Here is a 17,083-nt window from a genome sequence, read left to right as displayed (position 1 = left end):
ACCTGTAAACTTCTTGCATGCGAGGTTACAGTTATACCTCATAAGGGATGAGGAAGAACAGAAAATAAATCTCAGAGAATTAACTGCAGCTCTGGGTGGAGAACATTCTGGAAGGAAAGAAAGAAGTGCGCCCCCCAACCCCTCGCCAGATGCCCCTCTTGGGTTCTGCTCCTTCTGTGCCATTGAGGTGCCCTTCTCCTGAAGTGACCCAGTTGCTGTGTTTGGCAACAAGAGGCTGGGACTTTATCTAAATGCATTTTTTCAGCTTGTGAACTCTCATTCTTTGCCAAGAGGCCTGAGCGCCTGGTTAATGATCTTTAATGTAAATGATCCTGTGCCATGATTAACGTTTAGCTTGGTTAGTACCACACAGGCTGAACTCCCTGGTCCTCCCCTGTGACTTATTCTGTGCCAGCCATCTGCCCACCTGTAGAAACTGGGCACAGCCAGTTCTCTTTTTATGTGTTCTCTTTCCCTGGGGGTGGCCGGGGTGTGGGGGGGTGAGTTTGGTGTGAGCCAGATGAGGTGGAACCAAAGATATTCAGGGGAAGGGAGCAGCTGCAGAGCGCTCTGTGAAGTGGAGGGCTCCAGAAATCCAGAGACCCATCTAGAGAGCCTTTGTGCTGAGCCTGCTTTAGGGAGGGCTGCTCACACTTTAGTTCAGGGGGTGGTGATGTGGGGTGAGCCCCATCTCCCAGCCCAGGTGCAGACTGCCTGGGTCTCTAAGCCACCCTGGCAACCATCTGCACTCCTCCCCTTCTTCTGAGAGGACATCCACTGGCTTCCCTTCTCGAAGGAAAGAGGCCTTGGGATGGCCTTGGGGCTACAGGTTGGATAGAGTTAGCTGTTTTCTTTTGACCTAAATATGTGGTGGTGGTGAGTTGCACACATTCACACTGAACACCTAGAAGAAGAAATAGCTTCCATAACCACGAAAATGAGGAATGTCTTTTTTTAATGATTTTTAAGAAACCGCTTTTGCAGCCAGTTAGGCACCAAACCTGCAATCTCTCAGGTTTCCCTGAAGAACTTCCTCGTCCTGTTTCACTGTTGATGATAGAAATATTCTTCTCGTGGTGCCTGGGTGACTCAGTCGGTTAAGCATCTGCCTTCGGCTCCGGCCACGATCCCAGGGTCCTGGGATCGAGCCCTGCATCGGGCTCCCTGCTCGGCGGGAAGCCTGCTTCTCCTTCTGCCCCTCCCTCTGCTTGTGTTCCCTCTCTCGCTGTGTCTTTCTCTCGCTCGTTCTCTCAAATAAATAAAACCTTAAAAAAAAAAAAAAATTCCTCTCCTCTCCACCCCCAAATTTAAGCTGAGTGACTTGTTGGAAAGCTCCGGACATTAGCCTGAGGCGTTTATGAGGCACATACTTAAATTAGCTTTCTTCTTTGCTTGGCCTTAATCTTCTTTTAGGGAATGGGGTCTGTGTTAATCGCTGGTGGCAAAATGGCCCTTGGGCAGTGCGCCCATGGTCCTCTGAGGTGGAATGTAGGTAGGGTGGGTGGCACCCAGTGGTCATGACTCGTTGGGTTTGGCTTCTTTCCCAGACCACGTTCTGCCTTGTGCTTGGTTGGTTCGGCTTCTGTGTGTAGAATCTGATGTTTACTTTGGAATCCTGGGACGGAAAGGATTGAGAATGATTTCTAACCCCAATTCCTTGATTCTGGGTCATTATCAAGTCTATACATTATGTTTAGTTAACTGTTGTAAAAAAAAAGTACTAACTCAAGAGTGGAGGGAAAAACCAAATTTTGCTTCTTTAGCCTTTTGGCTAAGATCAAGTGTAGTATCTGTTCTTACCAAATTTTGCTTCTTTAGTCATTCACGGTGATTATGTTTTCTGAGATAAATACGGGTACATATGGACCAGTTAAGGTTTTTAAAACATCGTTTAATCCACATTGAAATCTTACGTTACGATTGAAATCATATTGTGTTTATATATATCATGAATTACTTTAAGGCAGAGGTTCTCAGCCAGGGACAATCTTGCTGCTTCCCTCCCAGGGGACATTTGGCAATGTCTGGAGCCATTTTTGACTGTCCTTTTGTGGGGACAGGCCGGGGGTGCTGCTTGGTCTTTATAGTGCACGGGACAGCCCTCCAGCACAAAGAAGTGTCTAACCAAAGTGTCAGTAGTGCCAGGGCACTTGCTGTCAATAAGGGGTGAACAAAGTTTAAAAGGCCACAGAAAATCTGAACTCTCTGGGTAGCCTCTCCACGAAGGAACTAAAGCCAGTTGTTTGTTGTTGTTTTGCCAAAAGTGCTCAATTGGGCCTGGTTGAATTAACAAATTAATGGATCATGTGATACATAGCTCCATAGCTTCAAGACAATAAAATGTCTTTCTTGTAAGTTCAGATTACTTGCAGAGGGTCTTTCTTTAACGTAATTTATTTAGTAGTGACTGGATCGTTTGCTCATACCATCAGCCTGCCAGGAGGATTTCTGTTCCCCGTCAGGCAGGAGAAGCTCTCTGCTTGTGGGATCGCTCCGTGGCAGCTGGTGGGGAGACCTGGTTGTGGTCATGCCTCAGAGGCCCTCTGTGGCCGATGGCAGGATCAGGTGTCCCTGCCGCTAACCTCACTGGGCTGTTGGTGACCAAAATGAGAAGACACGGTGGCATTTTCGACGCAGAAGGGGATTTCAAGAATCAGTTTAGTCTAACACGTTCTCCTTTGAGATGGACTCGAGCCCAGAAAGGTGGGCTTCCTTTTTCTAACCATGCTGACATGGTTTCTCCCTCCCTGTTTCAGTTCTTAGGGCAATTTTTGCCTAATCACTTAATGAATTAGCTTCCATTTAATCCTGTGCTCACCTCCTCCACACTAGCTGTCATCCATGCCCTGCTCTTAGAAATCTTTCAGGTTCCCTTTTTATGCTTTCCTTTCTCAACTCCTTCATTTGCTCGAACTCATTTTGGGGATGGGGCAGTGGCTAGCGTGCCTTTGGGGCCCGGCGGTACCCACAGAAGTATGTTTCTGACTCCAGGAGCTCTTTGTTGCCCTGATTTCAGTGACACCTAAGCTTAGCATGACTGACCCAGCCTTACTATCTGAACCTGACTCCACACTGGTGTTCTTCATACCATAACTCGCTTTGCACACATGGAAATTCATGACCCATTTGACAGGTTCTCTAAAATGATGGTTATGGGAGCTATATAGATCAAGGCTGGTCTATTGAAGAGCTGACTCTTGATGGTGTTTCATCCAATATTTGCATTTTTCTGGCTTTGAGAAGTATCATTTTAGTCCTTTATCCTTGTATTTGTCATATTTGCTTAAATAGCCTTCCTGTGGTGAATTTTAAATTGTAAGAAAATCAAAATTGCATCCTGGAATAGGAAAAAGGACATTAGGGAAAAACAGGCAATCTGAATAAAGCATGGATTTCAGTTAATAATAATGTATCAACCTTGATTTATTAATTGTAACAAATGTACCATACTAATGTAAAATTTGATAATGGGGGAAACCAGATGATGTGGTATATGGGAACTCTGTGTATTATCTTTGGAATAATTCTATAAGTCTACTAAACTGTTCTTTAAAAAAGGTCTTAATTTAAACAAAAAACTATCATTTTATTAAAGGACATAGTAGTAAATGTTAGTGATTTTTTTCCCCTCCTTGAATAGGCTGCTGCGAAGTTGAATTCCTTGTTCACCTCTCAGCTTTCTGCTCAGGATAGCCATGAAGTGCCTCTTTCCAAAATGCGCCCAAATTGGTTTGAGCAATTTCAAACCATGTTATGTGATGTTAATTGCCTGCCATTGCACTGACTCATTTCTAGGTAGTATATTTAAAAGACTAGACAGAATTTTCAGGTTAAAAAGTTACATCAACAGAAAGTGTATTTGTAGGTGCCAATTGAAATACTATCAGCTGGGAATGCTACCAGCAATGTGCTAGTTGGACAATGGGACGTGTCCCTTTTTTTGCTGGGCCTCTAAAGGCATCTGGGTGACAGATGTCACTGTCCCAATGCAGCCTGGTGTAATTCAATGCCTCTGAAACTGGAATAAGGAATTGTTTTTCCTGGGTTCATAAAGATACAAAGTATACATGTGGGTCTATTTGATAAATCACTGAAAGTGTTAAACGTGTATGTATTCAGGCAGAAATGAAAATCAGCATGAGTTATTTATTCTTTAAATCAGAATGAGTTACTTATTCTTTTTTTTTTAATTTTTAGAAAACTTTATTTATTTGATAGAGAGAGCACAAGCAGGGGGAGCTGCAGAGGGAGAGGGAGAAGGAGGCTCCCTGCTCAGTTGGGGAGGGTACAGGAGAGGGGCTGGATCCCAGGGCCCTGGGATCATGACCTGAGTCAAAGGCAGATGCTTAACCGACTGAGCCACCCAGGTGCCCCAGCATGAATTTTTTTAAAGTTGGACTTAAAATTTCTGGCAAGGCCCTTAGGCTCCTGGCCCCCACCGCATTCCTCTGTTGGTGTGGGTACTGGGGAGCAGTGTGTGAAAGCTTGGAGATAGGAGAGCTTGGGTTTGAACCAGTTTGAGTCCATTACCTTAGCTCTCAGTGGGCTAGTCATCAGAAATCACGTTGTGAAAACAGAATGAGATCATAGAAAATGTATTTGAATACAGTAAAATGTGTACAGATGTGGAATATGTTGTTATGTGGTAGTAGGTGTCAGCCAACCTCCCCCATTCCTGCCCTTGCTGACTTGTGCGGTACATTTTATATTAGGAACCTTGATGTTCACCTGGGACTAAGGTGAGTTTTGTTGCCCATCTGCCCCCTTTCTTGCATTCTCGCTTGGTGTGCATGTGGGTTAATATTAAAGGTTACTTGGAGAGTTGATTTTTAAAAAAATTTTCAAGTGTATACAAAAATAGAGAAAATTGCATGATGGCAAACGCATAATGAGATCCTATCACCCAACTTGAACAGTTACTGACATTTTTGCCATTTATTGCTATTGGATACAGTTTAATATTGCTTTACAATTCTTTTTACCTTAGGGTCTGTCCCATTAGGGATGTACAATAAAAACACATTTTAAAGTAAAGTGAGATAATGTTTCTCTATATGATTACAGCACCAACTTGATATATTGTTAGTTTTGTTCGTTTGTTTTTTTTTCCACAATTTTCTTACTATCAGTGTATAGAGAATGTCCTCACATATTTTTACAGCTGTGCCATACACCCTTGTATGAATGTATTAGAGTTTATTCAGTTAATCCCCTACTGATGGACATTAGGGTTATTCCCAGCTTTGTCCATTGTTTCTCAATAAATAGCCTTGTGCACACATCATTTTGTATTTTTGTCTAGGCATTCCAGTAGGGATAAAGGGATAAGATTAAAGAGGCAAGTTAATTCTTCCAGTCTTGTCTCGTAGAAGTCCCAACTGCTTGATGACCTCTCATTCCCTCAAGCTCTGGTCTCCTCTTTAACACCTGATCTAGAAGGTGTAGCTCTTCAGGTTATAAGCCTCCCTTCTTGCCCCAAGTTTTTAAAGCTAGAAAGACAACTTAGAGATAGGCTCGTCCTTCTGGTGTTAGCAGATGAAGGACTGGAGACCCAGGAAGTGAGGGCAGAGCCTGAGCCCCGCTCTCCTGTGCCCTGCCCAGCAGTTGATGGCCTTTCAAGACTCTTTCCCTCTGCCCACCATTGGCCAGGCTCTCCTCTTGGGCAGTGCTGCTCAAAGTATGGTCCGTGGACCAGCAGCCTCACCTGGGCACTTGTTAGACATGTAGAATCTTGGACCCTGTGCTCAGATGTACCGAGTCAGTCAGCTTTTCCCCAGACCCCCAGGTAACTCATGCCCAGTCCAGTTTGGGTGTGCCAGTCTGGTGGCCTCCTTCAGGAGGGGATACAGCTGTGTTTCGTCAACAGGGACAGTGCAGGCTTCTTCTCAACAAATAGATTCTACTCCCCCCATCCTGAGGCGCCTCTCCTCCTGCTCCACACCGACCTCTCTCTGTACAGGGTTGAGAATTAATCTCTTCTGGGGCAAGGTCTTTCCTGGTTGGTGCTGCTCTCTACTTCCCCTTTATACACAGCCTTCATTCTTCTGGATTTATCTCTTATGTCATGTGTCACATGTTGGGTAAGTACCTTTGCTTTTATTTCATGACTCTGTTCATGCTAAATTTTTTTTAGTTTATTGTGCATTTTCTTATCAAGGTTAAGGGCCTTAAAAAGCTTGCTAGTGGTGTGTACCGTCATGTACGAGCTCCTTCATCATCATCATCATCATTTCCATTATTATTGGTTTCTTTGATGCTGCTTTGTGTGTGTGTGTGTGTATGTGTGTAACTGATAGTATTAGGCCTCAGTGCATACTTAAATAAAAACTTAATTGGAAATTACTCCTTAAATTATCCCCAAACTGAGTTGGCAGCTAAAGTGACTACATTTTGAAATCATTAGCATAATAAAAAATTCTTTACTGTTGGATTCAGCATTTCCAGTTTCAGTTTTGGAAGGTCAATTTTTGGAAAGTGGAAGTGATTATCTAGATTCTGTGCTGAGGTTTAGTACACTGGAGGAAAGACTTTGGTATAATATGGAGTGTTGGTAAATGTACAAGAATAAAGAAGTTTTCTTTTAAAGGCAGCTTTTTATACTAAGAAACAGATGATCTTTTTTTCTAAACTATGTTAGCTAGTACCTAAATTAGTATATGTTAAAATAACTATAGTAAAAAAACATTTTTCAAATTCTTTTTACTTTTTATATAATTACATGAAATTCTCCATTTGGTAGTTGAGCTCTCAGATAAATTAAGTCTTGCCAGACTGTCTGAGAAGACACGTCATGAATCAGACCCTAAAACTTGTTGCATTTGAAAAATAACTATGTACTGCCATTTATAAGGGCGTAATTGATTAAAGAATTTTTTCCAGCACTTTAAAATTTGTACTAGGAAATCTAAGCCTGGTTTAAGTGAATCCAGTTCAGATCAGCTGCCATGAAAAAGCCATCGTTTCTAGCCACAGAAAATAACCAGAAGGACTCTTTTTTTTTAAATTTTTTATTGTTATGTTAATCACCATATATTACATCATTAGCTTTTGATGTAGTGTTCCATGATTCATTGTTTGTGCATAACACCCAGTGCTCCATGCAGAATGTGCCCTCTTTAATACCCATCACCAGGCTAACCCATCCCCCTACCCTCCTCCCCTCTAGAACCCTCAGTTTGTTTTTCAGAGTCCATCGTCTCTCATGGTTCATCTCCCCCTCTGACTTACTCCCCTTCATTCTTCCTCTCCTGTTATCTTCTTCTTTTTCTTTTTTCTTAAAAAATATGTTGCGTTATTTGTTTCAGAAGTACAGATCTGTGATTCAACAGTCTTGCACAATTCACAGCACTCACCGTAGCACATACCCTCCCCAATGTCTTATCACACAGCCACCCCATCCCTCCCACCCCCAACCACTCCAGTAACCCTCAGTTTGTTTCCTGAGATTAAGAATTCCTCATATCCGTGAGGTCATATGATACATGTCTTTCTCTGATTGACTTATTTCACTAAGCATAAGACCCTCCAGTTCCATCCACGTCATTGCAAATGGCAAGATCTCATTCCTTTTGATGGCTGCATAATATTCCATTGTGTATATATACCACATCTTCTCTATCCATTCATCTGTCGATGGACATCTTGGCTCTTTCCACAGTTTGGCTATTGTGGACATTGCTGCTATAAACATTGGGGTGCACGTACCCCTTCGGGTCCCTACATTTGTATCTTTGTGATAAATACCCAGTAGTGCAATTGCTGGATCGAATGGTAGCTCTAATTTCAGCTGTTTGAGGAACCTCCATACTGTTTTCCAGAGTGGCTGCACCAGCTTGCATTCCCACCAACAGTGTAGGAGGGTTCCCCTTTCTCCACATCCCTGCCAACATCTGTCGTTCCCTGACTTGTTAATTTTAGCCATTCTGACGGGTGTGAGGTGGTATCTCATTGAGGTTTTGATTTGGATTTCCCTGATGCCGAGTGATGTTGAGCACTTTTTCATGTGCCTGTTGGCCATTTGGATGTAGAAGGACTCTTAATAAAAATTTAGCCTTTTTTTTTTAATTTGAAGGCTGAATTGACCTTATTACCAGATTTGTCATGGTACCCCTCTGCACTTTAGGCCCTCCTACATTTACAAAATAGTTAAGGATGATTTAGTTCTTCACATAAGCATTTATTTTGCTTTTGGTGTCTGTGTGACAGGTGGTTATAAGGAATACAGAGGATTAAGTCCCTTTACTTCAGGATGCTCACCGTCTAATAGAAACCTTAGCATTTCCACTGGGCAGGGTTCCATGGGGTCATTCCAGCCCAGAGAATGGGTAGGCATCTAGATAGATGAAAATTACTCACGGGACTTTACAGATACTTGACATTATGTTGATTGCTGACGGGTCATGATATATGGGTATTGCATCCGTTTCTGAGCTTTTGTCTTTTTAAAAATTTAGAATTTCCATAACGTGTAGCACGACACATCCATGACACAAAAGGTTTCATAAGTATCGTACATCTTTCTGAGAGTTGCGTGTAAAAGTATAAGAGGAAGAAGGTGCTAAAACACTGGGGGGGGGGGAAGGATTGAATGGTTTGTGAGATGAAATGAAGCTGTCCAACTCTGGAATCTGACAGAATACAACGAAGAAATTAAAAAAAGATAACATGGAAAGTCAGGAACTCAACCTTGTATCAAATAGAATGTGTATCAGGTGCAAATATCCAGTAGGCTGTGAGTACCTCAACACAAAGAGGTTTTGGTTGAGAGTTAAACTAATTGAATGAACATCACCTGATGGATAATCACAAGGTAGTCTAAGATGGTCTCCCTAGTAAGTAATGTAGAGTTAATTATAGGTATCCTCATTTATTGTGACCTATTTTTGTTTCCTGCTATTTTATTTAGATCATTAGTCCTCTTAATGAACTGCTAGTGAACTAAGGTGGTTTTATGGTCACCAGCTTCTAGCTGGTACTTAAAACATGGGTCAATAGGAATGTGAGCTTAGAGCACTGAGCTAATACTCCTCATAATCTGTTGTGTTCACAAATGGCCAAAGGACTAACAGATGAAAGAAAGATAAATATAGTCACCTGGGAAAAATATTTGGCCTTTCTCAAAATTATGGAAGTTATATTTAGGAGAAATGTTTTTGGTAAAAATATTTGAAAGTTTGTTTTATAATCATACATAGCTTGGGTTGTTTCCACTAAAGGGAGGGAGGGGTGTGTGTGTGTGTGTGTGAGAGAGAGAGAGAGAGAGAGGGAGGGAGGGAGGGAGGGAGCAGCAGCTGATAGGGACTGGATTTGTCAATCGGGAGAGGGAAACAAGATGATTAAGTTAATTGGTATGTAATAAGAATAGAAAACATGTAGAAAGTAGAATCGTGAAATTTCAAGGTTTTTCATGTCATTAGTTGAAGACTTATGGAGACATGGTGGAAGCCACCAGAAGGAAAAAATACTGTGAAAAAGGGGCCCCATACCGTTTTCGTGGTATTCAGGTAGAGGATAGTTCTGGTTCAGCCTGAGGCCCCTTCACTTCCTTTTCCATCTGCTTTGCTGCCGCCAAGCTGAACTGCCCAGGCCCCTGTATGTTTGATTCTCCCCCCCACCACTCCGCACCATTCTTCATGCTATACCTGTGGGGTGGGGTGTGTGTGTGAGGCAGAGAGCGAGCGAGCGAGCACATGCGCAGGTGCTCCCTGCTTACTGGGGAGGCCCCGCTCAGATAGCAGCCTCCCTACAAAGGCTTCCTTCATTCCTTGTAACTGCAGTAAGGTGGTTTGCGGAGGAGTGGAAGTGCTCCCTGTGCACGGAGCCTAGGCGCCCCTTAGCTGAGCTTGGCGAAGTCAGCATAATGATCCCACAAACTTTTCTACTCCAACGCCACCAGGCTTCTGAACTCTGTTGGCACGGGGACGCCACCTCCTGTCCTCAGACCTTGGGGGCGGCGTGGCGAATCCGTCTTTGCCTGACGCGGGAACTCTGGCGTGAGATCTGGCGTCCTGGCTAAAATTTGTGGGGGAACCTACAAAGTGGAGAGAGAGCGCAGGTGGGAGGCAAGGGGACAGACTCCGCCACTGGAATGACAGCCGAGTGACTGGCGAGACGGGGTATTGTGTGCGCACGGAGGCCAGGTGGTCCACGTGGCTGTGACCCCACGAGGTATGTGCAGTAGGACGTGGCCGCATGCCTACCTGGGCACGGCGTTGTGATGGGTAGCGGGGGTGACGTGCAGATACCGGCCTCCCACCCCTCCTTAAACAAGAAGAAGCCTCTTCACCTGGCCTGCCTCCCCCCTGGCCTTTGCGAGGTAAAACACGCCTCCCTCCTCTTTGAGAGTTAGGATGTAGCCATCTGCTAAGAATAAGAAGGGTTTAGAAGTATTTCCACCAGAGGGGCACCTGGGTGGCTCAGTTGGTTAAGCGTCTGCCATCGGCTTGGGTCATGATCCTGGAGTCTTGGAATCGATCCCTGCATTGGGCTCCCTGCTCAGTGGAGAGCCTGCTTTTCCCTCCCCCTCTGCCTCTCTCCCCTGCTTGTGCTCTCTCTGTGTCAAATAAATACATAAAATCTTAAAAAAAAAAGGGATTATTTCCACCAAAAAGTGAAATTTAAGTACTTCAAATGATAATACGAGAATCTCTGGCCCAACCAGATTCTTTTCTAAGATTTAATTGAGAGAGAGAGAGAGAGAGCATGAGCAGTGGGAGGGGCAGAGGGAGGAGTAGACTCCCCGCTGAGCAGGGAACCAGTCAAGTTGGTGGGGGCAGCCTCCCTGGACTCCATCCCAGGACCCTGAGATGATGATCTGAAACAAAGGCAGATGCTAACCTTGACTGAGCCACCCAGGCGCTCCCTGCCCTGCCCTCCCCACAACCAGATTATTTCTTAACCATAGTAGCTGCTTGCCCCTGAACCTTGGAAACAATCCCATTTAATTTTGACAGATGAAAAGCAGAATGCCATGCAGGGGAAAACAAAACAAAAAACCAGCCAACTAAGTACCCCATGGTAAAGCTATTTCTGGGGAATTGGAAACGATTTGCTTATAGCCAGTACTGGGCCTTGACTGTGAACTATGACTCCTACATCTGGAGTAGAGTAGCTCCCTGCTGAAGAATGAGGTAAGGCGGTTAGGGTGATGTACATGTACACTAGGTGTAGGGGGCTTTGTCTCCAGGACTGTTTTTTTCCGGGGAAACAGGAACTTAGGAAGGTACTTGGGTTGCCAGTCTAGTACCCAGACGGCCAGGAGATTTAAGAGTCCTGAGAGCTTCGGGCCTCTGAATCTTAATCCACCTTTCTAACATCTCCGTGACTTAGCAGCGGCCAGCCATGCCCACCTCCCAATAATGTTCTCAGGGTACAGTCACACGCATGACTTTCTGTTCTGACATATGCACTGGTGTCTGACATCTGGGTGTTGATCAGGATCTGTAGGTGAAATAGGTCCTTAACAGGATATTTGTGTAGGGTGGGACTGTGGTCCTTACCCGAAAGCAGTGCGGGGACCCCAAAGAGAAGGGATGTATTTCCTCACTGGTTTAGAGACCCTACCACCAAACGGTCCCTGCTATAATGGGCCTTTAATAATGACCTCTTACTTACTGGGATTCACTGGGGGAAACATTCAGGAACAAAGTAAAAACAAATGTAGAAAATGTTAATTTCTTGTGGTTTCAAAAAGGACTTAGGGTAGCAACCCAAGTAGAAGTATGTGCTTTAACCAACAGATAAGTTATTAGCACATGGGTTGTTTACACATGAGTCAGAGCTTCTAAAATTTGTTCCCATAAGTAGGTTGAGCCTCCTTCTCTGCCTGTTGTCATAGGGTCTAAAAACGGAAACCTGAGTCCAAACCTTTCCAGATCATAAAAGTAATTCTGAATTAGTAGAGCATAAATGAATGCGATTTTATCTGAGTGTCATCTTCAATTTCCTCAGGCCAGGTTGGGATCTTCTAAGTCTTCTAAAGTTCCCTGTAGTGAGGATTAAGAAAATAGTAGCAGCTTTGCTTCTGGCCTCAGACACTTTTCTAATTAGGTCAGAGCCACTCACCCTGGGATGCACAGACCCTCTTTCAGTCCCTTCGGCATTGATTTTTAAGAGTTGCTGTCTGAAGCAATCACACAGACGAGGTTGCTTCTTCTATGGTGCATTGTTGAACGTGGAAATGGAGTGGGTTCCGGATGATGAGTTCTTCTGATCACCTGGGAAGGTTCACACCCACCTGTCCTGAAGATGCACCTCAAAGGCATCAGGCCACATTCTTGCATTGGTAAGTTCACCATCATGACCTAAGAGCCCATTTTTGTTGGTGCAGGATCTGTGGTGCCCTAGATTTGGAGCACTGTTCTGATTACAGATAGAAGTTTTAATATGAGGCTGAATGTATACTGACTGCAGCATTTACTCTGGTGGTGATTTTTTTTAACCTAGATATGAATCCAGTCACTTTCCAAGTGTGACATGCAGAATGAAAACCTGACAGCGCAGTAAGATAGACTTTTGTTGAGACTTGGCCTGTACTAAGGAAATGGGGACAAGTCTTCCTCCTGTGCCTGCTCATTTATTAAGCCCCTGCTCTTAGCATGCCAACTAGAGGATTAGTTCCATTGCTTAATTATATTGTGGCTCTTAAAATTTCATTTGAGGTGTTTTTCTTTCCTGTTCTTTATAAAAAAGAAAAGTCTAAATATTGTAGATCACCTAGAAAGGGGATATCCTCTAGAACAGGAAAGCTACCCTCAGTATAAAAGCAGATGGAAAATGAAGGGATTTGGGTATGCCTCATAAGAAATTAGAAAAAGAACAACTTAGAAAGGCGGGAAGGAGGAATGAAGAGATACCAATGGTAAAAGTTAAATTAATAAAGCAGAAAAGAAACCTTAAAGGATAAATAAATTCAGTAGCTAATTATTTGAAGGGGCCAATAAAATAAACTCTCATCACCCCGAGGAAAAGGGAGAACAAACATAGGTAATAGGAATGAGGAGAGATACCAGAGGGATTAATAGGCTTTGTAGGAAAACACTACAGGTCGCCCCCTGGCAACACATTTGAAAAACACAGGGATACAAATTACCAAAATTGATCCAAGAAGAATGGAAAACTTAAAAAAAAAAAAAAATTAGTATAGAAGAGATAAGAAATGGGATTGAAAAAGCCACCAGGCCTCCATGGGTTGCCAACTGAGTTTTATCTAATGTTTAAAAAAAACAAAATGTTATTTATACTATTTTGGGATGTAGCAAATATGAAAAGGTTTGTGGTTCATTTTATAAAACCAGCATAATTTTAATACCTGATATATTTTTAAAGAAGAAAAGTACAGACCAATATTTATGAAAGTAAATGGAAAAATTCCAATTAATTCATTAACATCAAAAACTAATGCACTGGGGCACCTGGGTGGCTCAGATGGTTAAGCATCTGCCTTCAGCTCAGGTCATAATTCTGGGGTCCTGGGATTGAGCCTCACATCGGGCTCCTGGCTCAGCGGGGAGCCTGCTTCTCCCTCTCCCGCTCCCCCTCTCCCGCCCCCCCCCTCCCCAGCTCATGTTCTCTCTCTGTCAGATGAATAAATTAAAAAAAAAAATCTTTTTAAAAAAAGCTAATGCACTATAATCAACAGTTGATTGCAGTAAATAATCAGTTTAAGTAAAATAGTTTATTCCTTTGGGGTAAATACCCAGTAATGCAATTGCTGGATCGCAGGATAGCTCTCATTATCAGCTTTTCTTTTCTCTCTCTCTTTTTTAAAGATTTTATTTATTTATTTGACAGAGAGAAAGACAGCGAGAGAGGGAACACAAGCAGAGGGGGGAGTGGGAAAGGGAGAAGCAGGCTTCCTGCAGAGCAGGGACCCCAATGTGAGGCTTGATCCCAGGACCCTGGGCTCATGACCCAAGCCGAAGGCAGACACTTAACGACTGAGCCACCCAGGCGCCCCTCTATTTTCGACTTTTTGAGGGACTTCCATACCGTTTTCCTGAGTGGATGTACCAGCTTGCATTCCCACCAACAGTATAAGATGGTTTCCCTTTCTCCACATCTTCATCAACATCTGTCGCTTCCTGACTTGTTAATTTTAGCCATTTTGAGCAGTGTGAGGTGGTATCTCATTGTGGTTTTGATTTGTATTCCCCTGATGCCAAGTGATGTTGAGCATTTTTTCATGTGTCTTTTGGCCATTTGGATGTCTTCTTTGGAGAAATGTCTGTTCATGTCTTCCCATTTCTTGACTGGATTATTTGTTCTTTGGGTATTGAGTTTGATAAGTTCTTTATAGAGTTTGGATAACTGGCCATTTGTAAATACAATTTCCCATTCTGTCGATTGTCTTTTGGTTTTGTTGACTGAAATTTCCTTTGCTATGCAAAAGGTTTTTATCTTGATGAAGTCCCAATAGTTCATTTTTGCCTTTGTTTCCCTTGTCTTTGGAGAGTATCTAGCAAGAAGTTGCTGTGGCTGAGGCCACAGAGGTTGCTGCCCGTGTTCTCCTCTAGGATTCTGATGGATTCCTGTCTCACATTTAGGTCTTTCATCTATTTTGAGTCTATTTTTGTGTATGGTGTAAGTAAATGGTCCAGTTTCATTCTTCTGCATGTGGCTGTCCAATTTTCCCAACACCATTTGGTAAAGAGACTTTTTTCCACTGGATGTTCTTTCCTGCTTTGTCGAAGATTAGTTGACCATAGAGTTGAGGGTCCATTTCTGGGTTCTCTTGTTCTGTTCCATTGATCTATGTGTGTCTTTTTGTGCCAGTACCATACTGTCTTGATGATTACAGCTTTGTAATAGAGCTTGAAGTCTGGAATTGTGATGCCACCAGCTTTGGGTCCCCCCCCCCCAGCATTCCTTTGGCTATTCAGGGTCTTTTCTGGTTCCATGCAAATTTTAGGATTGTTTGTTCCAGCGCTGTGAAACAAGTTGATGGTATTTTGATAGGGATTGCATTGAATGTATAGATTGCTCTAGATAGCATAGACATTTTAACAATATTTGTTCTTCTATCCATGAGCATGGAAGGTTTTTCCATTTCTTTGTGTCTTCCTCTCAATTTCTTTGCGTGTTCTATAGTTTTCAGAGTACAGATCCTTTCCCTCTTTGGTTAGGTTTATTCCTAGGTATCTTACGGTTTTTGGTGCGATTGAAAATGGGATCAATTCCTTAATTTCCCTTTCTTCTGCCTCATTGTTAGTGTATAGAACTGCAGCTGACTTCTGTGCATTGATTTTATATCCTGCTGCTTTGCTGAATTCCTGTAAGAGTTCTAGCAATTTTGGGGTCGAGTCTTTTGGGTTTTCCACAGAGTATCATGTCATCTGCGAAGAGTGAGAGTTTGACTTCTTCTTTGCCCATTCGGATGCCTTTTGTTTCTTTTTGTTGTCTGATTGTTGATGCTAGGACTTGTAGTACTATGTTGAAACAGTAGTGAGAGTGGACATACCTCTTGTGTTCTGACCTTAGGGGAAAAGCTCTCTGTTTTTCCATGTTGAGAATGATACTCGCTGTGGACTTTTCATATATAGCTTTTATGATATTGACGTATGTTCCCTCTTTACCTACCTGTGAAGAGTTTTAATCAAAAAAGGATGCTATACTTTGTTAAATGCTTTTTCTGTATCTATCGAGAGGATCATATGTAGTGATCCGAAGGGGCACCTGCACCTCAATGTTTATACCAGCAATGTCCACAATAGCCAAACTATGGAAAGAGCCCAGATGTCCATCAACAGATGAATGGATAAAGAAGATGTGGTATATATGTACAATGGAATAAAACTCAGCCATCAAAAAATGAAATCTTACCATTTGCAATGACATAGATGGAACTAGAGGGTATTATGCTAAGTGAAACTCAGAGAAAGACAATTATATGATTTCATTCATATGTGGAATTTAAGAAACTAAACAGAGGAGCATAAGGGAAGGGAGGGAAAAATAAAACAAGACAAAATCAGAGAGGGAGATAAACCATAAGAGACTCTTCTTAATCACAGGAAACAAACAGGGTTGCTGGAGGGGAAGAAGGTGGAAGGATGGGGTAACTGGGTGATGGACATTAAGGAGGGCATGGGATGTAATGAGCACTGGATATTATATAAGACTGATGAATCATTGAACTCTACCTCTGAAACTAATAATACACTATATGTTAATTAATGGAATTTAAATAAATAAAAGTTTATTCCAATAATCAACTAGGGTGATCATTAGGAACTTTTATCACCATCATCCACTATTGTACCTCAACACAGTAAAGGAGAAAAGTTTAAGACCAACTCAAGAGAGGCTGAAAGCCATATTTGATCAAGTTAAGCCATTCCTAATATGACACAATCTAAAAAAGCAAAATAGGAATAAAAACAAATTACTTAAAAAACAAAAAGCCTAGATATTACAGTATTAACCAAAACACCCCAATAACAAATGTTTCCTAAAACGGCAAAACTCCAAAACTATTTCAGTTGTAATTAAGAATTTTCAAATGGATGTCTGCTTTTACAATTATTTATCATTGTCTTAGAGGTTCTAATGAATGTAATAAGACAATGAAATACTTGTATTGTCTAGAAAATTTAAGAACCTCTAGTTTAAAAAATGTATATGTATGTATATATATAAAATCAATAGGAAAAATTGTCAAGGTAGCTGGATAAAAAAAAAATCTAGAAGTGATCATTTCTGTTTGGAAAATGAGCACCCAGAAATGGAGATCCAAGTATTCCTCTTCTCAATAGTAGCAGATGACCTAGGAAAACATTGAACAAGTATGGAACTTGTATCCTTTTTAGTAAGATTCTGAAATAAAAACATGTGACACATAAAATTCATGCATTTATTGCAATGCTGCTTAGAATTTCTAGTGCAGTGGGTTTTTTCTTTTTGAACTGAATAAAACAATTCAGAAGTTTATGTAACAGAATAAATGCATAATACTTGAGCTCAGACAAATGTAGAAAAAACCAGTGAGGGCAAACCTGGCTTACAAGTGATCACAGTGTGCTGAGAAAGTCTTTGTGATCAAATCAATGTGGTTATTGACACAGGATAACATAAGTAGTTCAGTGGA

The 17,083-nt window shown here is 42.2% G+C and overlaps 1 protein-coding gene and 1 pseudogene across 8 annotated transcripts in view; both read left to right on the top strand.

The window, feature by feature from the left end:
* The window catches only part of NEDD4L (NEDD4 like E3 ubiquitin protein ligase), a 328,121-nt gene that overhangs the window by 133,878 nt on the left and 177,160 nt on the right, over nucleotides 1–17,083 (top strand). The window lies entirely within an intron of this gene.
* Nucleotides 1,751–1,872, top strand: LOC112835389 (U2 spliceosomal RNA; annotated as a pseudogene).

Source organism: Callorhinus ursinus, unplaced genomic scaffold, assembly GCF_003265705.2.
Source record: "Callorhinus ursinus isolate GAN/ISIS: 27379988/994484 unplaced genomic scaffold, GSC_fseal_2.0 scaffold11, whole genome shotgun sequence".
Taxonomy (NCBI): domain Eukaryota; kingdom Metazoa; phylum Chordata; class Mammalia; order Carnivora; family Otariidae; genus Callorhinus; species Callorhinus ursinus.
The sequence above is the reverse complement of the archived record's forward strand: the minus strand, read 5'-3'. Positions and strand labels throughout refer to the sequence as shown.